The sequence below is a fragment of the Schistocerca piceifrons genome, chromosome 3, assembly GCF_021461385.2.
Source record: "Schistocerca piceifrons isolate TAMUIC-IGC-003096 chromosome 3, iqSchPice1.1, whole genome shotgun sequence".
In the NCBI taxonomy this organism is placed as follows: Eukaryota; Metazoa; Arthropoda; class Insecta; order Orthoptera; family Acrididae; genus Schistocerca; species Schistocerca piceifrons.
In genome coordinates this window covers 481,957,382-481,981,344 of record NC_060140.1, presented here as the reverse complement: position 1 = coordinate 481,981,344, position 23,963 = coordinate 481,957,382, and the positions used below count along the sequence as shown (strand labels likewise).

The following is a 23,963-nucleotide window of genomic DNA, read 5'->3' as shown; positions in this document are numbered from 1 at the left end:
TTGCGAATCATATCTTTCTCCCAGCTCCCTGTGACCATATGCATTTCCGACTCTGTTTTTCCATCTCCACCTCCTACTCCTCTTTTTCCATCTGCCGACTACTTCCCTACACCTTCCATTTACTTCATGCATCTTCCCCTCCTTCCCTCTCTCTGTCTATTCACTCATCTACCTTACTCTGTCTGAACCCTCCGCATCCACCTTAACCTGTCCCCAGCCATGCTCATCAGCATGTTCAAAGAAAGTAGGCCGATATTGCTTCCATAACATGTCGTCCATGTAGGGCAGGCTACATATGATGAGCTCGAGAATCATTTATTTACCCCTGACATACAGGCCGCCATGCAAAGAAGTTGACAAAGCAGGCTGATACGACCCGAATACAACATACCTGTCATGCATGGCAGTCTACATGTCAGGACACAGAAAATATTTCGTGCCCTTGACGTGTAGGCTGCGCAGCAAAGCATGTTGATATGGTAGGCTGACACTGTCCCAAATAAAGGCTTCCTTGCAGGGTAACCTATATGCCATCTGCTGTATGCCATTACCTATATGCCATTACCTGTATCTACGCTACTATTGGAGCTAGGAAGGTATAAGCCCCACAGTACTGATACCTATTAAGCCCTCTGTAACTGGCCAAGTTTGGTTAAAATCGATTGTGGGGTTTTAGAGGAGTTACCAGACACACACATATACACCCTGCTTTAAATATGTAACAGGTAAAGTTCTGAACATTACACAAGACATTGTCTTGTTGTGTATTGTTTGTCATATCATATTAGTCTGATCATCAGTAAGGTTACTTAGTGAAAAATAGTTTGCTTGAGTACAATGTCAGTTGTTTGAGTAACTTCAATAAGAGGTGTTACAGGTGTGTCAGTGCTGGACCTGGGAAAACGTTGCTGATAAGTGCTGCGGTGACGAATAATATTAGTATATTTTTCCACATTTTCAGTGAGCGATATAACAACTGAAGAAGTGCTACTATCGGTTACCTCACAGTCTAGAAATCTCAGCTTGTCCCAGCAGCTGTCTCTATTCTTTCTTACAGCGGGCACTGTTAAACCTATTTCTGCTTTTCTCAGTATTCCGTATAATCTTCCACAGTCTTTGGCGCTAATTCACTAGAACTCAGAGTACAACTCGTTAGACTCGTTCAGAACCAGTTGGGCTCTCACGGTTGATGTAAAGCGTTGGCGCGCTACGCAATGCACTCTGTCGGAAAATACATTCACTATTTCGTCACTGTTACGTGGACGACGTAGACCGCCGGGCGCGTTACGTACTATGCGGTGCTAAATTCCTACTCCTAGGAAAATTCGGCTTAAGGGTTTGCGAAATACTGTTTCTACGTAGGTAACATGCTTTGTTCATTGTGTCAAAGTGCGAAGTTTCTAACCTGCAGCTGGTACCAGAGATTTCTTTGCTTTAAACATTACTGTATTGAGATTCACAAGTGCAGTGTAAATGATTGAAAGGAATGAGTGTGTTATTAATGAAGTAACCTAGCGCTATTCAGTTATTAACATCGGTCTTGTAAGTTACGCTCTTTGATTTTAAAGCTAGCACTGTTAAATTGAAATACATTTGCAGGAGGTGTGCTATGTAAAACGAAAATCATTAGCTTCATTCCATAACAAGTCTTCAGTTACTTACGTTCATTCGTTTTGATTTTGAAGTATATATATATAAGTAACATCAGTACTTAATATGGCAACCTCACACACACACACACACACACACACACACATGCAAGTTCAGTATTATATTAACATTACTCTGGTATTGATATTTTGTATATATATTACGTACTGATGTTACTTAAATTCTTTTCGCGTAGAATAACATACGTTTTCGGACAAGATCTCAAAACACTTAGGGCAAGTGTCTACACTACCCTTCCTCTTTCCTAGCCTTCAACATCTCGCCGATGGAAGGGTTCTGGTTGTCACACCGCTACACAGCGCCTCACGCTCGGGCGCAAGGTGGCGGAATTGGAGCCGAGCTAGTTTAAAAACTGTACGTTCAGTAGGCCATAGCTATGTACTATTATAGTAATTATTACGGCTGAAATTTTTCGCATGGATCCCTTTCTGAGGCTGGAATTGTGCATGTGTGCATTTTTCATCTTTAAATGTGAGATTAAGTTCGTGATGTTTCCTTGTGAGTGCGTAATATTACATCTTGAGAATTAGACACTTCTCAACTTGTATCTGAACATGCCCAAGAATAAATTACTCTATTATGTGCTCAATGAACATGAGATGGAAATGGTGGAACGTCGCACGGGGATCTGTTGTGACGTAATATGTCTCCATCCCTAGCTCCGTTTCCCTTATTTTCACATGTATGAAGAAGAAAGCGGTAACTCAACTGTACTATCTATCTCCTGTTTCCGTATTGCCACTGAAGCTACTATACAGGGTGAAAAATATTTAAACCGACAAACTCTGGGAGGTTGGGGACATCAAAACAAATATTTTTCCCTAACGTCGTTTTTTCCTACGACAATTATTTCAGTCGGTGGAGGGAGATTTCTCTGGCAGCAAATTAATTAAACCAACAAACACTTTTCCATTTTTTATGACCAAGAGACAACACAATAACAAAAACCCAATTTCAAATACAGTAGATTTTAAAAAATGCCTCCATTGACAGGTAAACAAAGGTTACACCGTCGGATCATGTTCTGCCTGACACGGGTACAAAGTCCAGGAGTATCCTGAATTCTTCTTTCTGCTGCTACTATCCAGGTAACCAGATCCTCTTCTGATGCAACAGGAGTTGCGTAAACAAGGTTGCGCATGTCTCCCCACACAAAAAAGTCCAGAGGGGACATATCTGGGGATCCAGTAGGCCATGGTTCAGGACCACCTCTGCCAATCCACGTTTCTGGGAACTGTCGGTCCAGGAATCGACGCACATGACGACTGAAATATGCCGGCGCCCCGTCATGTTGGAACCACATGCGTTGTCTTGTAGGAAGAGGGACATGTTCCAGCAATTCTGGCAATGCTCTGGCTAGAAAATTGTAATAGTGCCTGCCATTTAATGACCTAGGTAGCAGATACGGCCCAATTAAACAGTCCCCAACAACACCGACCCACACATTAACGAAGAACTGCACTTGATGAGCGCTAGTAACTTTGGCATGTGGGTTATCCTCACTCCAAACATGCGAATTGTGCATGTTGAAGACTCCATCACGCCCGAACTTTGCTTCATCGGTAAACAACACAGAGGATGGAAATGTAGGATGCATTTCTCACTGTTCCAGGTACCACAGTGAAAACTATGCTCTGGGTGGATAATCAATTGGTTCCAAGTTGTGGACACGCTGTAAGTGAATAGGACGTAACAATTGCCCTCGAAGGACTGTTCTTACATTCGTCTGATTCGTCCCCATGTTACGTGTAATTGCACGAGTGCTGATCGAAGGATCCCGCTCCACATGCTGCAAGACAGCTTCCTCAAATCGCAGCGTTCTTACCGTGCGACGGCGTCCCTGTCCAGGTAATCTGCTAAATGACCCGGTCTCACACAGACGTTGGTACACAGCAGCAAAGGTCGTATGATGCGGGATACGGCGATTAGGATATTGTTGTTGATAAACCCGCTGTGCAGTTCGTCTGTTGTGATGCACTACGTAGTACGCGCCAACCATATCAGTGTACTCACTCCAGGTGTATCGCTCCATTAATAAACAGAGACAAAGCACTACTACACTGGTAGACAGCAGTTGCCTGCAACTGAAGAGCGTAATACGGCCTCTAACAACTGAAGAGCGTAATACGGCCTCCACCGGTTTAAATAATCCTCATAGGAAAAAATGACATTAAGGAAAAATATTTATTTTGATATCCCCTACAACCTCCCAGAGTTTGTCGGTTTAAATACTTTTCACCCTGTATAGGTGAATTTCAAGTTTAATCCGAAACAAGTAAACATTAAATTTCTCTTGGTTGTAATCAAATGCCTGAAATGGAAGTCTCATCACCTCAACTGGTCTGTCATTTATCAGTTCCTTCCATTAGAACAGCCCGCTCTAGCACCAAAATGAAAAGTACAGGCAATAAATTGTTTCGGCCAAGGTTTCGCGAATATTCTCCTGATTCTAAGACAAATACGGTAACATTTTAATCGTGACTCGTTTCTAATTTCCAACGGGTAAGCCTTCTGCCCTACTACCAATCGTCTGTTTTTTGACAGGAAAGAATAGTGTATCTACAGTGGCCTGGATCGGAAACAGAGCACTCTACACCTTGCAGCAGTGAGTGAAAAGTATCTGTTGCGTTACTACTACGAGTATAAGATGTTACGGCGTAACGACAAGCGCAGGCAGGAAGAGAAAGAACGTAACCGCAGAGAGGGCTATCAGACGTCGTCAGCCAATAGTACGCTGACTAGGGCCGCACCACGACACGAGCGGCCTCTATCCGAAGAGGATATAAGTGCCACTCCTGCCAGCCACGGCCCGACAATAGAAGACGCGTGCTAGTAGAGGACAATAGCAGACCAGACTAGAAGAGAGCAGTAGCAGAGCCGTGACTTATGATCCATATCCATTACTTGCATGGACACTGTATACAGGGTGTTACAAAAACGTACGGCCAAACTTTCAGGAAACATTCCACACACACAAAGCAAGAAAATATGTTATGTGGACATGTGTCCGGAAACGCTTACTTTCCATGTTAGAGCTCATTTTATTACTTTTCTTCAAATCACATTAATCATGGAATGGAAACACACAGCAACAGAACGTACCAGCGTGATTTCAAACACTTTGTTACAGGAAATGTTCAAAATGTCCTCCGTTAGCGAGGATACATGCATCCACCCTCCGTCGCATGGAATCCCTGATGCGCTGATGCAGCCCTGGAGAATGGCGTATGGTATTAGCGCCGCGCACAATACGAGCACGAAGAGTCTCTACATTTGGTACTGGGGTTGCGTAGAAAAGGGCTTTCAAATGCCCCCATAAATGAAAGTCAAGAGGGTTGAGGTCAGGAGAGTGTGGAGGCCATGGAATTGGTCCGCCTCTACCAACCCATCGGTCACAGAACTTGTTGTTGAGAAGCGTACGAACACTTCGACTGAAATGTGCAGTAGCTCCATCGTGCATGAACCACATGTTGTGTCGTACTTGTAAAGGCACATGTTCTAGCAGCACAGGTAGAGTATCCCGTATGAAATCATGATAACGTGCTCCATTGAGCGTAGGTGGAAGAATGAAACTAAAATGAGCTCTAACATGGAAATTAAGCGTTTCCGGACACATGTCCACATAACATCTTTTCTTTATTTTTGTGTGAGGAATGTTTCCTGAAAGTTTGGCCGTAACTTTTTGTAACATCCTGTATAGCGAAAGACATTGGTTATTTGCATGTCGCTAACTGCTTGCCACATGACTTGTAAATCGAAGTTAACTATTGTCAGTTCAGTTACTATATAAACTCCATTAATGTGATTTGCTTGTATGTCGTCTAGCTACCAGAGAGCTCAGCTTCGTAGGCACCCTATAAGACACGAGTGTTCAGGACCCCACATGAAATGCAATTCTTTTTAGCTGTTGTTGTTGTTGTGATCTTACTCTATCCTGTGCAAGACTCTTCATCTCCCAGTACCTACTGCTAACTACATCCTTCTCAATCTGCTTCGTGTATTCATCTCTTGGACTCCCTCTACGATTTTTACCCTCTACGCTGCCCTCCAGTACTAAATTGGTGATCCCTTGATGCCTCAGAACGTGTCCTGCCAACCGATCCCTTCTTCTACTAAAGTTGTGTCACAAACTCCTCTTCTCGCCAATTGTATTCAATACCTCCTCATTAGTGATGTGATCTACCCATCTAACCTTCAGCATTGTTCTGTAGCACCACATTTCGAAAGCTTCTATTTTCTTCTTGTCCAAACAATTTATCGTCCATGTCTCACTTCTACACATGGCTACATTCCACACAAATACTTTCAGAAAAGACTTCCTGATCCTTAAATCTATACTCGATGTTAACAAACTTCTCTTCTTCAGAAACGGTTTCCTTGCCATTGCCAGTAAAAATTTTATATCCTCTTTACTTCAACCATCATCAGTTATTTTGCTCCCCAAACAGAAAAACTCCTTTACTACTTTAAGTGTCTCATTTCCTAATCTAATTCACTCAGCTTCACTCGACTTAATTCGACTACATTTCATTACCGTCGTTTCGCGTTTGTTGATGTTCATCTTATATCCTCCTTTCAAGACACTGTCTATTCCCTTCAACTGCTCTTCCAAGTCCTTTGCTGTCTCTGACAGAATTACAATGTCATCGGCAAAACTCAAAGTTTTTATTTTTTCTCCATGGATTTTAATACCTACTCCGAATTTTTCTTTTGTTTCCTTTACTGCTTGCTCAATATACAGATTGAATAACATCGGGGAGAGGCTACAACCCTGTCTCACTACCTTTCAACCACTGCTTCCCTTTCATGTCCCTCGATTCATAACAGCCATATGGTTTCTGTACAAATTGTAAATAGCCTTCCGCTCCCTGTATTTTACCTCTACCACCTTCTAAATTTGAAGGAGGGTATTCCAATAACATTGTTAAAAGCTTTCTTTAAGTCTACAAATGCTAGAAACGTAGGTTTGCCTTTCCTTAATCTATCTTCTAAGATAAGTCGTAGGGTCAATATTTCTGCGGAATCCAAACCGATCTTCCCCGAAGCCGGCTTCTACCAATTTTTCCATTCGTCTGTAAAGAATTCGCGTTAGTATTTTGTAGCCGTGACTTATTAAACTGATAGTTCTTCGGTAATTTTCACATCTGTCAACACCTGCTTTCTTTGGGATTGGAATTATTATGTTCTTCTTGAAGTCTGAGGTTATTTCGCCTGTTTCATACATCTTGCTCAGCAGATGGTAGAGTTTTGTCAGGACTGGCTCTCCCAAGGCTGTCAGTAGTTCTAATGGAATGTTGTCTACTCCCGCGGCCTTGTTTCGACTTAGGTCTTTCAGTGTCCTGTCAAACTCTTCAATTTAAAACCTGGTTCCTAAATCTCTGTCTTACCATTATATAATCTATGTGATACCTTCTAGTATCTCCAGGCTTCTTCCAGGTATATAATCTTCTTTCATGATCCTTGAACGAAGTGTTAGCTATGATTAAGTTAAGCTCTGTGCAAAATTCTACCAGGCGGCTTCCTCTTTTATTTCCTCCCCCCAATCCATAATGACCTACTACATTTCCTTCTCTCCTTTTCTCTACTATCGAATTCCAGTCACCCATGACTATTAAATGTTAGTCTCCCTTCACTATCTGAATAATTTAATAATTTATTTTATCTCATTATACATTTCATCAATTTCTTCGTCTTCTGAGGAGCTAGTTGGCATATAAATTTGTACTACTGTAGTAGGTGTGGGCGTCGTGTCTATCTTGGCCATAGTAATGCGTTCACTGTGCTGTTTGTAGTAGCTTCCCCGCACTCCTATTTTTTATTCATTATTAAATCTACTCCTGCATTACCCTTATTTTATTTTGTATTTATAAGCCCGTATTCATCTGACCGGAAGTCAGATATTAGTAAAGTCTTCAGCAAAATTATTTGTTTTACCTTTGAAAGATTTTATGTTGTCTCCGCGGTTTAATATGCTTCAATCTTTCTAATCCCTCTGTAACCGGGACTGAAAAATCGTTACGATCAACGTAAATTTTCTTTCATATTTCACGTCTATTGTACTCGGCGATTAAATAACAAATTTTTTCCGCCTTCTTCGTTAGAAGAAAGAACGCACAGCTATTACAGTGGCTTTTCAAAAGCCAAAATTTAATTAAAGAAACAAGCAAACAAGAATACCCGACTGCAGCACAACAGCGTGATTAATTTGCACCGGCAGCGAACTTCTTTCAACTCTGTGCGGTTTCTAGGCCAGCGCTTTAATTTGCAGGCGAGTTGCTGCGTGGCGGCCACGTTGCTCGGCAGGCACTTCGTCAGGGCAGCCATAGTCCCGGAGACAAAGGCCATTCACGTGCGCGTTGTGGCGGAGCAAAAAACCTATTAAAATCTTTCCCTTCGTTCTTCCGATACACTGATATCCGATATCGCGACAAAGAATTCAGGTCGTATCCCCTGTTTCTCTTATGAGTCGTTTTTCTCCTCTCTCCCTAAGTTTCTCTTTTGTCTTCGCTATAAACGAGGTGCAAATTAGAAACTGCCCTGCAAGCGTTGTAAAGTGGCGTTGCTTCCCTGTTGTTTAGATGATGTGATTTAGGAAGAACGTAATAGCTGTACCAGGAAGGTGAACTGGAAATTGAAAGTTAATCTTCTCTAATTACGGTACAGTGCTTAAAATTTTGCGCTAACTCTCTGTCACAAATTGCTTACCAAATTACTTCTTACTCTCATTATCTCCACTTACGGCACCTGCGCTTTATGGAATTTTCCTTCAAGTGGTCCGTATAAGAAATTCCGTTTACGGCGGAATCCTATGGTAACGTAGTAAGCGTTGAGTAAAGCTACTATCAGAAAGCAACACATATACGAAGAGTTATAGATTTAGTTTCAAACTAATTACCGGGTCGTTAGTCGGAACGACGTTGCTTTGGTATCCACAAGTTGTCTTAACGACTCACGACTAGCGTCGTTAATCTGTTGGAATTTGTTCATAGCAGTGATCTTTCTATAGTTTCCTTTACATTCTCAATGAATCCGAACTGCACCAACATAATTTCTGGATATGTTCAGAGATATTATTTATGTGGTGAAATGAATTTTTCATGGTCGTATGGCACTGTTGGCCGGGAGGCCCCATGCAGGGAAGTTCGGCCGCCGTATTGCAGGTCCTTTTTTTTTAGTTGACGCCACTTCGGCGACTTGCGAGTCAATGATGATGATGATGATGATGATGAAGAACAAACAACACCCAGTCACCACGAGGTAGAGAAAATCCCTGACCTCGCCGGGAATCGAACCCGGGACCCCGAGCGCAGGAAGCGAGAACGCTACCGCAAGACCACGAGCTGCGGACATTTATATCGTATTTTGGTATCAGAGACCCTTCGACTCCGATGGCTCCTTACAAGGTGATGCATTTCGTTGGATTGTTACCCCCATTTCTCTCCTCTATATCTTTATTGCGCAGAAAACATGTAAAGAACTGTGTAAATGTCGATGTCGTATGCGTGGTTTGACCGGAAACCACTTACTCTCACCCTCAAACCTCGAGTCAATGATGATGATGATGATGAACACACAACACCCAGTCACCACGAGGTAGGTACATTCAGTATTCTACTGCTCTGTTCTGTGTCGGTCGAGTTTTCCTGGTAGTGTTAATTGTACTAAACAGTGACATACAGCGATCAGAATATCTACATCTACCTCATTACTCTGGGTATCACAATTAAGTGCTTTGCAGAGAGGGCGAACCACCATCAAACTGTTTCTTTATCGTTTTACTCTCGAACAAGGCAAGGGAAAAAAGAACAGTTAAATGTTTCAGTACGAGCTCTGATTCCTCTTATATTATTATGATTGTGGCGTCAAGGAAGCCTCCTTACTAGGTTCGATAACAAAACTTTCAAGCATACCGTATTAACGAGTGTTATTACAAAATGAAAAGATGCGATATTTAACTTTTGCAATTACACAGATATGTCGCAAACAAAGGGCGACATACAGAATAAGAAATCTTCTTGAGTATAGACAGTTCCAAGTTTGAGTTACATAGTGTGTACAAGCGAAGTGATCTAGCGTTGACGCTTCTATCCAAGGCGTTAATCTTGAAGCTGCTATTGAACTGGGGCGTCGTCAGTTGGTCGCGACGCTTATGCCCTCTTCACATAGATACCGCTGCTGTCGCGTTGTCATCCTGGAAGGCGGTCCGGTCAGCGTGCGAATGGCTGATCTCTTCTCACAGTCCTGAACCGAGCGAGGTGGCGCAGTGGCTAGCACACTGGACTCGCATTCGGGAGGACGACGATTCAATCCCACGTCCGGCCAGCCTGATTTAGGTTTCCCGTGCTTTCCCTAAATCGCTCCAGACAAATGCCGGGATGGTTCCTTTGAAAGGGTACGGCCGATTTCCTTCGCCGTCTTTCCCTAATCCGATGAGACCGATGACCTTGCTGTCTGGTCTCCTTCCTTAAACAACCCAACCCTCTCACAACCCTGTCTGCTCTGTCGTTCCCGACTGGCGTGCTGGCACTTGACTTTACGCCATAACAATGATCATACCTGCGTATGTAGATGGGGGTAACAAAATATTTTAACACTCGGAGGAAAAAGTTTGTGATTGAAATTTCGTCAGGAGATCCTGCCGCAATGAAAAATGCCCTTGTTTTAATGATTGCCACTTCAATTCACACATTACATTCGTGGCACTATCCCCATATTTTGCGATGATATAAAACGAGCTTCCATTCTTTGAACTTTTTCGATGTTGTCTATCAACTCCATCTGATGCTGATTCAACACTGCACAGCAACACTCCAGAAGAAGGTAGACAAGCATAGTGTGAGGAGTGTCTTTAGTAGACATGTTGCATTTTTCTAAGTATTCTGCCAATATGCAGCAATTTTTGGTTTGCTTTCCCCACAACGTTATCTATGTGATCGTTCTAATGTAAGTTATTCGTAATTATAATCCTTAAGTCATTAGTTGAATTTACGGCCTTTCGGTTTCTGTGTTTTATCCTGTAACCGAAATTTGGCGGATTCCTTGAAGTATTCATGTGGAGGACTTGATACTCTTATTATTTACAGTCATTTCCAATTTTTAGTACCATACAGATATCTTTTGTAAATCATTTTACAATTTATTTTGACCATCTGGTGACTAATAGACGGTAAAAGACAGCATCATCTGCTAACAGTCTAAGGGTGGTCCTCAGATTGTCTCGTAGATCGTTTATCAATATCGTGAACAGTAGAGGGTCAATAACACCTCCTTGTGGAACGCCAGATACGACTTCTGTTCAACTCGATGATTTTCCATCGATTACTGCGTACTGTAACATTTCTGACAAGAAATAACAAATCTAGTCGGGTGACTGAGACGATACTCCATAGGCAAGCAATATGGTAAGAAGTCGCTTCTGAGGAACGATGTCCGAAGCGTCCTGGAAATCTAAAAATATGGAATCAGTTTAACATCCCCTTTCGATAACACTGATTACTTTGTGAGAATAAAAAAGCTAGTTGCGTTCCACAAGAACGGTATGTTCTGAGTCCGTGTTGGCTGTTGGTCAGTAAATCGTTTTCTTAGAGGTAATTCGTAATGTTCGTGTGCAGTATATGTTACAAAATCCTAGTGCAAATCGACGTTAGCGCTATGGATCTGTAATTCGGCAGATTATCCTGTTTCATTTCTTGAGTATTGGTATAACTTGTGCAACTTTGTAGCCTTTAGGTACGTATCTTTCGAGGAGCGAGCGATTGTATACGATTGCTAAATATGGAGCTACTGTGTCAGTGTACACTAAGAGGAACCTAACTGGTCTACAATATGGACCTGAAACCTTGCCTTCATTAAGTGATTTAAGCTGCTTCGTTACACCAAGAATACTTACTTCTAAGTTACTCATGTTGGCAGTTGTTCGTGATTCTAATTCTGGAGTACGTTCTTCGCCTTCTTCGGTGATGGAGTTTCGGAAAATTGTATTTAGTAACTCTGTATTAGTGCCGCTGTCATCCGTGACATTTCCGTTGTAATTGCGCAGTGAAGGTATTGAATGTGTCTTTCCGCTGGTGTGCTATACATTCGACCAGAATCTCTTCCAATTTCTGTCATATCTCGACACAAGTTTCCATTACGGAGCTACTGGAAGCACCCCGCTCTGACTTTCGCACTAATTTTCGAGCTTCTGTAAAACTTGGTCGATCTTGTGGGTTTTGCTTTCTTTGAAATTTGGCATGCCTTTTTTCTTTGCTTCTGTAGCAGTGTTCTAATCTGTTTTGTGTAACGGACCAATTCTAAGCTGTTCCCTCAGTAACAGCAGTCACATCAGTTTACATTTGTGAATAATGTAATTGTATTCCGCTTGTTACCCCATTTGTGAAGGTTACTGTCACAAATATGTTAACAAAATTGAAAAAGGGAATAATACGCAATCAATGTAACATGATAGGGCCGCTTTCCCGTAGGCACTTTAAACAGATGTGGAAGTATTGTCAAGCGCCATTGTGCTGATCCCCCAGTACATTAAGTGAACCCATACGTCAGTAAACCTACTCATACTGATGTGACCATAGAAAAGACACACGCACTACTTTGACTGTACCGACCAAAGGCATGAAGTACAAATTAAAACTCAACAATACAACACTGTCAAAACAGTAACAGTCATAACTGAATTTTTTAATCCCAGGCCTCAAGTTGAATCTAGGTGCAAAACCAACAAACTTAATGATAGCTGACAACAATCTAAACACCGATCTGTGTGCACAATCAAAATGGGCAAACAATCTAACGTTAAATCTCAACCCTTCCAAAAGCCAAGTAGTACGTTTGGTCATTCGAAGCTCATTAGTCTGAAATATCGGGAATCCCAACCACCTTTAATACTAAATGGGTCAAATATCAACTTCTCTCTCAGCAAAGAGTCCAGGACCAATAGCACATTAAAATCTGAAAAGGTCTGAGTACTTATTTGCAGTGTGGAAGAAGGCATCAGCATCTCTCGAATCCCTACAACAAATATAAAATTCTCTTCTCTGTTCACCTGAGGAAGAAACTTATACAAACACTTGTACTCTAAATTACTGATTACAGTTATGGTATCCTGCAATGTCCTTCTCAGGAAAGTTCACGACGCTTGGAATTGGTTATGAACGCCTGTGTTCGATATGCAGTTTGAATCACCTAAAACTTGCACCGTAAAAATTACGGAAGTGGAAAGTGCTATTGACGTGCGGTTTTCACAGAATCAATTGGTAGTCAGGGGTTCGTACTGTTAGCCAATAAACAGATCGTAATAGTTCTTAGAAATTGTATGTTTTTGCAAACATACACTTTTTAAATGGAAAAATGCCTATTGACACTGACAATCTAAAAGCAGGGTAAACTAGAATGTCAGTGGCGTGTGTTGCAGTGAGAGTCGCTGACGAGATATCGTTTTTTGGAAAGGTTCCACACCGACAAAGACTTTGTAGGAGTTACTGGAATTGGTTTTGTGACAATTATCTTCTATGGAGTTTATTACTTTATCAAACATGAGTGAAGAGAGACATCCCGAATGGCTTGCCATTTTTCACTGCTTCCTTTATTTCAGTGTAAGTGACACATCTTACATGATCAAACATCTGTCTTATATACTCATATCTAGGTCGGTCAGAAGCATTTCTTCTATTCTTTCTATTAAAATTTTCACCAACGACTCACTGCATAAAGAATGGTCAATCATTCTGTCTCTTCGATTTGTTACGTTCTTTAACAGGACTTCTTTCTCGTTGACTCTCTGAAGGAGTCTTAGTTCAATACTCAATAAGTCCAGCTGAACCACAAAACTCTTCCGTAATATCACCTTTCAACTTTTGTATTTTAATGGCTTTTTCTTTCCACGAAAGGATCTTCATCTTTTGACTTCAAGATTCCTTATGTTTTTCCTACTTTAATTTCTTGCTTCCGTTCTTCGATAAAGAACTTTTACAAATATTTTAATGCATATGACAGTAGGCAGTTTCCACATCAGTCAGCTCTTGAGACCATCGCAAAATAATAAACAGTTTCTTACCGTAATCTAATGCAACTAATTCACTTTCAAAAATCAGTTTCAACGAATCTTTCGAAGTACCAGAGGAATGGATTCTGAAGATCCTAAGGGTACACCTCAGGTACTCCAATTGTAAAGAATGTAGAACGCATTCCTGCCCTCAAAGGGTCTATCTGAAATGTTGTGCTTGCTTTATTGATAGTTCCAGTAGGCGTCAACGTGAACCTGTTTCCTCGAGAAAGTTCCATGTTTTTTACAACTAACTTTATAGAATAATTTCGCATACTATATGACTAATCAAAATGGAAGTATTAATCTGTTGCTGTTAGCAGTTCACCGAACCGACTTTGCTGAGAACGAATTGGAAAAGTTTGTAGTCAACGGTTCGAGAGATGTGCCGAAACTGCTTTTGTTCCGTAAAGCGACTACGATGATTGAGAGTAACGTCACGTTTTAACTGTTTATGACGAAGGAAGAACATAGGTTTTGCATCTGGGAGATCCAATGCTGCCATCGGCAAAGCTTCCTTGGAAAAGCAGTCACAGCTTCGCCTTGCTTAACGTCACCTTCATTTTAACGTGTAAGTGAATTCAGTGTGCTCGCTTCCAAGGGTAGTACGGAATTGTTTGCAATTAGGAACCTTTTGCCACTGACTCACTTCTAGCGAAGTAATCCAGAATCAGGTTTCGAACCGAATCAGATTTAGGCACTGCTGATTCACCATCATTTCTTAGCTTGTCTGAACTTTTTTCAAAGATATCACTATAAGTAACAAAATCTTCCCGTCTGAGGGCGTTGCTGCAGTGTATAGCACCGTAGCGTGACTCCGATGCTGGTATATAAGCACCGACAAATAGGCAAGGCAATACTGTGGCATTCGTCTCTTTCCGATGTGCGTCTGGGTAAATGCTTAAATGCGGAAACGTGAACCAAGGCCATGTTGTTACCCAATGCGCCCAGACAGGACCAACATACTGTCATTCTTTTCCTGGCTACCGAAGAACAAACTCCGGTAGATATCCATCGGTAAAAAAGAATGTGTATGCGGCAGCATGTCTGTTGAAAACCATCGTTATGGAACGGTACGCGACAAGGGGTGCTTCTGCTTCATAATAACGCATGTCCACATATCACAAATATCGTAATTCATATATTACTCCAACTCGCCTTCGGTTCCTTAAAAAAAAAAAAAAAAAAAAATGTCCTGAAGGGTCGACGATTCCTGTCGGAGGAGGATGTGCAGCAGACTGTTACGGACTCCTTCGAGCAGCAGGACACGGTGCTCTACGAAACAAGTACCTTCAACCTGGTGCATCGTTGGGATGATTGTCTCAGTACTCACGGCCATTTCGCTTGATCGGCATACCGATTCTGGACTACACGTGCTTCGAACTGAAACATTTTGATCGACTCTTATACTACACATGAGCATTTAATTAGTAGTAGGAACATGGCATTACTGATGCCAGACGTATACTTACTCGTACTACCTGGAATTATGTATCTAGGGCTCGTTGATAACTAGATATGATACGGTGTTCTGTTTATTGGCCGTTCGTGACTCAGTTGCTGCCTTCATGTGATCTTGTTTCAGGCGAACAACTTTGTAATATGAAATCTTCCAATTTGTACTTAATCAAAAGTAGAGCTTACGGGGATAGGAATTTATGACGCCATGGATGGAATTTTACCATGGATGGAATTTTGTCAAATGCTTTCTCAAAATTTATTCCTTATGATTTTGTGAAATAAGAAACTTTTTGAGAAAGATTTTTCCTCAATTTTTATTTCCGGCATTGCCACGATCATCGATTTCTGATATCGAGAAAATTACTTGTTATAAGGCTTATGTGGAAGTGCGCTATCAGCCTGAAATGATCTGACGTGCCAAGATGTTTTACAGACGTTATTCCCAATGAAGTCCTAGTAATGCTCTTGTTTTTATTACTGCTTTTCCATACTTGACAAATGAAAACTTGCCATATGATGGCAAGATGGTGGTATTCATTTCATCTGAAGCACTCGTGTTTACAGTAGCGTCTCTACACAAAGTTGTGCCATTCTTAGGAGTTTCAGTTTTGTCGAAAACCTGCAATAGTTCGTTGATAGTGTCTGTAATACTAAAAACAAAAATAGACTTCTTACGAACTCGCATTGGAAGACTCAATGGCACTGACCGACAGCCGTGTCATCCTCAGCTGTTAGGCGTCACAGGATGCGAATATGGAGGGCCATGTGGTCAACATACCGCTCTCCCGGCCATTGTCCGTTTTCGTGACCGAAGCCACTACTTCTTGATCAAATAGCTCCTCAATTGACCTCACAAGGGTTGAGTGCACCCCATTTGCCAACAGAGCTCAGCAGACCCAGACGGTCATCCACCCTAGTGCTAGCCAAACCCGACAGCGCGTAACCTCGGTGATTTAATTCTGTAATACTACAAGGTGATAAATATACAAGACTATGGGTTTTACTACTTGCGAGTCTGTAGTTCTCTGATTTGGGGAGCCAACACCCAGAAGCTTTTGCCTTCGCTAATGGAGGTCTAGTCCTTTCCGATATTATGTTATACTACATTGCTGAAAATCTCGGGACACACGTGACTATTCGTTTCGAAGACACCCATAGGGTCTAAGAGTTAGTGTTACAGTACTGGTTTTCAGGGATCTTTCCTCAACGATGTGGAGCATGGTGGTACTCCATTTCTACGTAGTTGGGTAATGAGATTTGGATTGTAGGAGGGGGCTACTAGGAAGCATACTGGCACCCGAAGCTTATTTTCTTCGTTCCACTTTCTGGCCAGACGGGTCGTCACGCTGATACTAAAATGATATACTCCGCCTGACAATAAAAGAGGAGTACCCAAAAGATGTAGTAGGATCCCAATGCTTCATCGTACAAATAGACCCATATCACTGACCTCAATTTTCAGTAGGATTTTGGAGCATATACTGTACTCGAACATTATGAATCACCTTGAAGAATATGACATTAATACATAACCAAAACGGATTCAGAAAATATCGTTCTTGTGTAACACAGCTAGCTCTTTATTCCCAAGTAGTGAGTACTGTCGACAAGGGATCTCAGATCGATTCCATATTCCTAGATTTCCAGAAGGCTTTGATACCGTTCCTCCCAAGCGACTGTTAATCAAATTGCGTGCATATCGAGTATCGTCTCAGTTGTGTGACTGGATTCGTGATTTCCACTCAGAGAGGTCAGAGTTCGTAGTGATAGACGGTAAATCATCGGGTAGAACAGAAGTGATATCGCGTTCCGCAAGGTGGTGTCATAGGCCCTCTGCTGTTCCTGATTTACATAAATGATCTAGGTGTTAATATGGGCAGCCCCCTTAGACTGTTTGCAGATGACGCTGTAATTTACCGTCTAGTAAAATCATCAGACGATCAATTCCAATTACAAAATGATCTAGAGAGAATTTCTGTATGGTGCGAAAAGTGGCAATTGCCCTAAACAAAGAAAAGTGCGAGGTCATCCACATGGGTACTAAAAGAAATCCGTCCAATTTTGGGTACACGATAAATCGAACAAATCCAAGAGCTGTCAATTTGACTAAATACCTAGGAATTACAATTACGAGAAACTTAAATTGGAAAGACCACATAGATAATATTGTGGGGAACGCGAAACAAAGACTGCGCTTCGTTGGCAGAACACTTAGAAGATGCGACAAACCCAATAAAGAGACAACCTGCATTACACTTGTCCGTCCTCTGCTGGAATACTGCTGCACGATGTGGAATCCATACCAGGTGGGGTTGACGGAAGACATTGAAAGAGAGTAAAGAACGGCAACTCGTTTTGTGCTATCACGCAATAGGGGTGAGAGTGTCACTGATATGATAAGCGAGTTGGGATGGCAGTCACTGAAACAAAGGCGGTTTTCTTTGCGGCGAGGTCTATTTACGAAATTTCAATCACCAACTTTCTCTTCCGAATGCGAAAATGTTTTGTTGACACCCAGCTACGTAGGGACAAAAAAAAAAATTGTTCAAATGGCTGTGACCGCTATGGGACTCAACTGCTGAGGTCATAAGTCCCCTAGAACTTAGAACTACTTCAACCTAACTAACCTAAGGACATCACACACATCCATGCCCGAGGCAGGATTCGAACCTGCGACCGTAGCGGTCGCGCGGCGTAGGGAGAGATGATCATAATTATAAAATAAGAGAAATCAGAGCTCGAACGGAAAGATTTATGTGTTCCTTTTTCCCACGCGCCATTCGAGAGTGGAATGGTAGAGAAGTAGTATGAAAATGGTTCGATAAACTCTCTACCAGGCTCTCAAGTGTGAATTGCAGAGTAACCATGTAGACGTAGATGTAGATGTAGACCGACCAGTGTGTAAATGATTATAGTTGCAGTTCTCTGTGAGATTTGGAGCGGCTTCCAGGGTGCTTTAATATTGTTCGTGTTTAATATTGTTTCCAGGACTAGAAAGGTAAATAAGTGGCGTGAACAGCGTCCGAAGGTGAGTGTTCACTTCGAGGGACACAGAGATGTCAAGTACTCGTGTGGGACAGCGTTATCAACACCTGACAGAATTTGAAAATTGTCTCATTGTGAGTCACCATCGGCCGGCTGATCGAATCGTCCTTTGTCCGTCCGTGTCTGCGGAGCATTTGAATGTGACGGTGGTCCTTTACTGAAGTGACTGCGAACGTGAGGGCTGGCATACTCGTCTTCAAAGTCCCGGTCAACGAAGTCTGACCACCACGAGAAAGCATCGCAGTACCGTGCATCAAGCGCATCGTATCTCATTCATATCTGGACCTGCCATCAGACAACAAGTAAAGGACCGCCTGCAACATTTTGCGTCATCCCTCACCATTTGTCGGAGACCTGCAGCAGCTGGACTATGGAATTACCATACCATGTGTAGGCTGGATTTGTCCCCGCAACAAACCGCAGCGATACCGTGCCCGGTTAGCATGGACTGGTGACGAAACGCGTCGCTTTGTGTTCAGCGGCTAATCGTGGTTTTTCAAGACCGCAGCGACCTGAGGAGCTGTCCATTCTTTCAGTCTTTTGGAGAGACATAACGGTGTTATTTCTGGCGTCGGGTTGTGGGGATCCATCAGGTATGACTTCAGATCACCGTTGGTAGTGATTGAGGGAAGTGTCCTGGCATGACTGTATGTCACAGTCATCTTGCGTCCTCTCGGGTTACCTCTCACGCGACAGTATCGTGGTCCCATTTTTCAACTGGACAGTGCTGTCTACACATCGTACCGGTCTCTATGAAGTGTCAGCGTGGCCAAGAGATCCCCATATTGGTCCGCAATAGGACGTGTGAGACCAAGTGGGCGGCAACTCCATTGCAGGATATCAAGAACCAGTTACAACGGTGGGTCAACTTGCCTCAGAATAGGATACGACAGCCTTATGTCATTCTTTCCAACCGATTAATCGATTACGTACATGCATCCAGTCCGTGGTGGGGGGTGGAGGGGTGGGGGGGGGGGGGATTGGCTTGGACTCGAGGATTCCGTTTTGGAATCACTGAATTACGTTACATTGTCTAAAACGATTCCATAAACACAAGCTTTCACGTTTCCGTGAGTGAAAAGCGGCGGTGCGTGGCCTGTAAAAGAGCAACAGTTCTCGACCACAGAGAAGCTTAGACTAAATTTTGCCGTTGCCACAACACACTGAGATAAATACAGGAATCGAGAAGAGCTCCTGGTCCACACACTGAGTTCTGTATGATTTACTGAGATTCACTATTTCATGAAGCCGTCTTCCACGGTTCCTCATACCGGTAATGATGTCGTTGGTACCGTAGTGATGGACGATGCAAACTCGTTCTCCTAGTGTGTGGTTACTGAGCATCATCACAACAACTGATGTAGTGAAAGTGATTTGCAGTAGTCAAAGGATCGTTGCGTATAGTAAGCTTCACTGTTCGGTCCAAGCCAATTAATCTCTTCCCTCATCCAGAACAAAAACTGAGTTTCACACTTACTCCACTTGACAATTAGATTGCAAGATGGATATGGAGACAGGAATTTGCTGAGAAGTATCTATAATAAAGTGCCAATAGTTGTGAGTTGCTGCTACCACACATCATTACAACTCGTTCAGTCATCTCCATTGACATGAAGAACATCTGTGATGTAAATGCATTGTGGCCGGTCCAACGCTCCTCGGATGCACAGTCAAACAACTGTTACTGTGTGTAATGGGTTAAGTGCAGAATTTGGCGTATGTATCGTTCGTGCCGTTCATATCTTTCGCACACAAAGATACTAATTTCTTTTAGAAGCTCCTCCTTTCAACCACACACTGCCGTACTTGGCCAGAACTAGATGTACAAATTCTGTTTCTCAGTTCAATGGCGCGCGGAGCAGCCACGCGGTCTGAAGCGCCTTGCCACGGTTCGCGCGGTTACCCACGTTGGAGGTTAGAGTCCTCCTTTGGGTGTGGGTGTGGGTGTTGTCCTTAGCGTCAATTACTTTAAGTTAGATTAAGTAGTATGTAAGCCCAGGGACCGATGACCTCAGCAGTTTGGTCCTGCAGGAACTTACCACAGATTTCCAAAATTTCAGTTCATGTTTAGACATACATGCTACTGAGTACTTAAAATTCACCTGTTATACAACTTGCTGGCAGATCAAAGCTGTGTGCTGGACCTTTCCGTTAGCTATCAATGCTGATACTGACTGAGCTATCCAAGAAACACCCACGACCTGCCCCTACAGCTTTACTTCCGCCAATACCGGTACTGGTCACGAAAGGCAAGTTCCTGGTTTCGAGTTCAGGCCTAACACATAATTTTAATTTACCAAAACGGTGTTTAGTCCGTGTGGCTGCGTATGATTAATATCCTCTCACCTTACCCTTCTTTTCCCAAGGCAATTGGCAGCCTGTTACGTATGAAGCAACTACAATAAGCCAGCGCTCTTAGAGAACAGGGCATGCTTCAAAGGCTTTAGCCGCCAGTCAGGTGAGAAGTCTACCGCATTTCCTACACTATCGTTGATTTCAGTATCGTCAATTTCTTGCCACTTAGCTGTTCCAACATCTTTCAGTGCGAAAATCTTTTCCGCCCGTAGGTCGTTCATCTCCTTCTTATCTTCTAACTAAGTATCGGTAGTTACCTTTAATGTCACTGTTCGAAAACCATGAGATAGCATTCCCAGGTTAGCTCGATAACGGATTAAATGTACACAACCTGATTAAAAGTACTCGATTACCTATTTGTCGACATTAATACGGACTGCGTCCATACTTCGCGTTTGTGACTGCCTTAACGCTTGTGGGTGCACTTGCAAAGAGGTCCGAATGTCTCTGGAGGAGTGGTAGCGCATTATTTCTCAAGAGTCTAACACAGAGATTCTGGACGCTGGGGTAGGGAGTGAAGTTGGCGTTGTAACTCATCCCAAAGATGTACCAATGAGCTGCGGTCTCGACTCTGAGTAGGCCAAGAATGTTATTGTCCACCTACCATACTCTAGCAGATACCCCTTTCTTTTTAACTCCCTACACAAAGTCATTGTGCTAGATTCCTTCCGCTGATTTCATGCGTTTTGCTGCCACCCTCCGCAGTCCCCGTCCGTCAGTACTTGAGGCAAGTCTGGTCTTAGTTAAACTGTGGTTGTAACTTCGTGTTTTCACTGCACAATCAAATCACCAGCATGGAATTCGGCAGCTTTAGAACTGTGAAATGTCCCTGATGGATTTAATTACTCGGCTTATATCCAATGACTAGCCCACTTGCGACGTCACTGAGCTCTCCTAACTGACCGGATCTAATGTTAGTGCTTCTCTACTGACTACACAGTACTCCCTCACCACCCCTCCTCCTTTCGTACTGTCAGTTTTGCCTCTCGTGACATATAATAGACAATTACGCATTATGTAGTGGTTTCCAGATACTTTGGTACTTTGGATCAGATAGTGTAGTTGCTGGTGAACAGGATATCAATTTTTCTTGAACTTCGGTCATTCATTTGAATCGAGACAAGGCGAGAAAATCTTTGCCTTTACTTACACTTACATAAATAAATGTTCATTCACTGCGGTTTCACGCAGTTCTAGTACCTGGAGAACAAATGCCCCTATCTCCCTGCTCCGACCACGTTTTTCAACAGGTTCGCTTGGTTGTAAGGCGATTCTGAAATGGCTATTCCCTCCTAAATATCGACAGTTTTTAACTTCTATACCCGAGTACAAAATTGCTGAGAAGATTGAGAATAGCAGAGCTTTACATTATGTCGGAATAAAATCACTCCGCTCCATCCTTGGGGGAACATAATGCTGCGTAAAAGGAGGGATAAACTGTGTTTTAAACTGTTTAAAATTTTTCTTAATTTGGTTTCCCCAAAGACTTATGTATCGTAGAAATGTGTTTAAGGAAAGCATATCAAGTATTCTGATAACATTTAATGCGAGCGTCGCAGACGCGATAAATAAAAAGAAACTTATACATCATTGTACCCCAAATTACACAGATTTGTGTTGGCACCAGACTTGCAAACCGTCTGTCAGTATTTGAAGGATTAGAAACTTCTCCCGCTACGACAGATGTGCATTTCGTAGTCACTCGCAAGCAAATTAAAGCATGCGTAAAGAAACACGACCCACTATGGCACTGTTTAATGAATGTGGTTTGGATCTGGGATTTGCGGAATTAGTTTGAGAGTGGCTCTTCCTTTTTAGGTTCGGCTGTATAATATATGCTCTGCTCTTTGGCCGCCCGCATTAACATATCGATCCCGTTAACTAGTTCGTTAGCGTGTTACAGAAAAGCCGTGATGATACCTACTCCGGCTGGGCTCGCCACATGATTTCATTACGGGGCCGCCGCTCATTTTGTCTTTCATTATTTTTAATTAGCTCAACACTCATTAAAATAACAAATAAATTCTTCCGCCCGCTACGCACTGATTAATGCGTTTCACAGCGACGCGACGTACCTGATCAGTACAGATGGTCACAGTAGAATGTAACAAAGGGGCGGGGAAACCTCCGCCAGTGATTAATGCGCTGTCTTTAGTGAAAGCTCATTCTGCTTCAAATAGCGAGAAAAACAGCAAATAATATTTCGACCAAGCAGACGTCTATGCAGTCATTAAAAACACATTACAACTCCCTTAGCTATGTAATATTACAGATTTTCTTGTTCACTCTGATGTACAGGCTCAGTCGTGTACGACGCAACAGTCCTTTTATTTCGTGAACTGAATAGTTTGGGATATCGAAAGAAGGTTTTTAGTAAATGACAGAAAGCAGAGATACACTTGATTTCACTCGGTGATTAATAATCTCAGCTCTTGTGTCACTGAAGTAAATATTATTTTATTTAACAGAACGCCAAACCCTTTTCAGCTCCACTCAGAACTTCTTGAAAATGTGAGTGCTGTGATATAACGCTTGTTAATGTTGGCACTGAAACTTTTCGCGAAATGATCCGAAAAATCTGTTAAATTGAAAGGCAAGGTGGATGGAATCTTCTTATTAAACACCACTAAGCGGGCCCTCACGTAAGCCTTAAGCAAGCAAGAAACTTGCTACGCTATTACCATATAACTTATTTCATTTACCTCGTATTTTATATGACACCGAAACTGGTTAAGCTGCGAATGTTAAAAATGGATTTACACAGTTTGACAAAAATGGGAACACCCAAAAGGGGAGAACGAAACAGAAAGGAACTTCACGGGATGAGAGAGTATAAAACGTTAATTCAATGATTACAATATCGAGGAAAATTTATGAAGTACTTGGCAAAAATGGTTTAAATGGCTCTAAGCACTATGGGAGGTCATTAGTCCCATAGACTTAGAACTACTTAAGTCTAACTAACTTAAGGGCATCACACACATCCATGACCGTGGGAGTTCTCGAACATGCGACCATAGCAGCAGCGCGGTTCCGGACTGAAGCGCCTAGAACCGCTCTGCAACAGCGGCTGGCTAGCATCATGGCTCTCGGAGTATCGTCTTCCTGCTGTCGATAGGCACGCAGCCCGGGACGGATAATACTGTACGTTTCCACCAACACATATGGATACTGAACGTCGCAGCAGTATTTTTTCGACACCAGTTTTGCAATACGTTGACACATTACACATCACCTACTTGTCTGCGGCTTAGCAATCCTGTTCAGCTCATTCTGCCATCATAATGATTTTCACGAGTACTACAATTACGTACAAACATCGTCATAACCGAACAGTAACGCGCTGTACTTATATTTCCAGGAGCTTTCGAATGGCGTTGACAGAAATATG

General features: G+C 42.4%; 1 protein-coding gene across 1 annotated transcript in view; it reads left to right on the top strand.

Moving 5' to 3' along the window:
- LOC124789737 (serine/threonine-protein kinase 32A) overlaps window positions 1-23,963 on the top strand; it is a 603,517-nt gene that overhangs the window by 279,214 nt on the left and 300,340 nt on the right. The window lies entirely within an intron of this gene.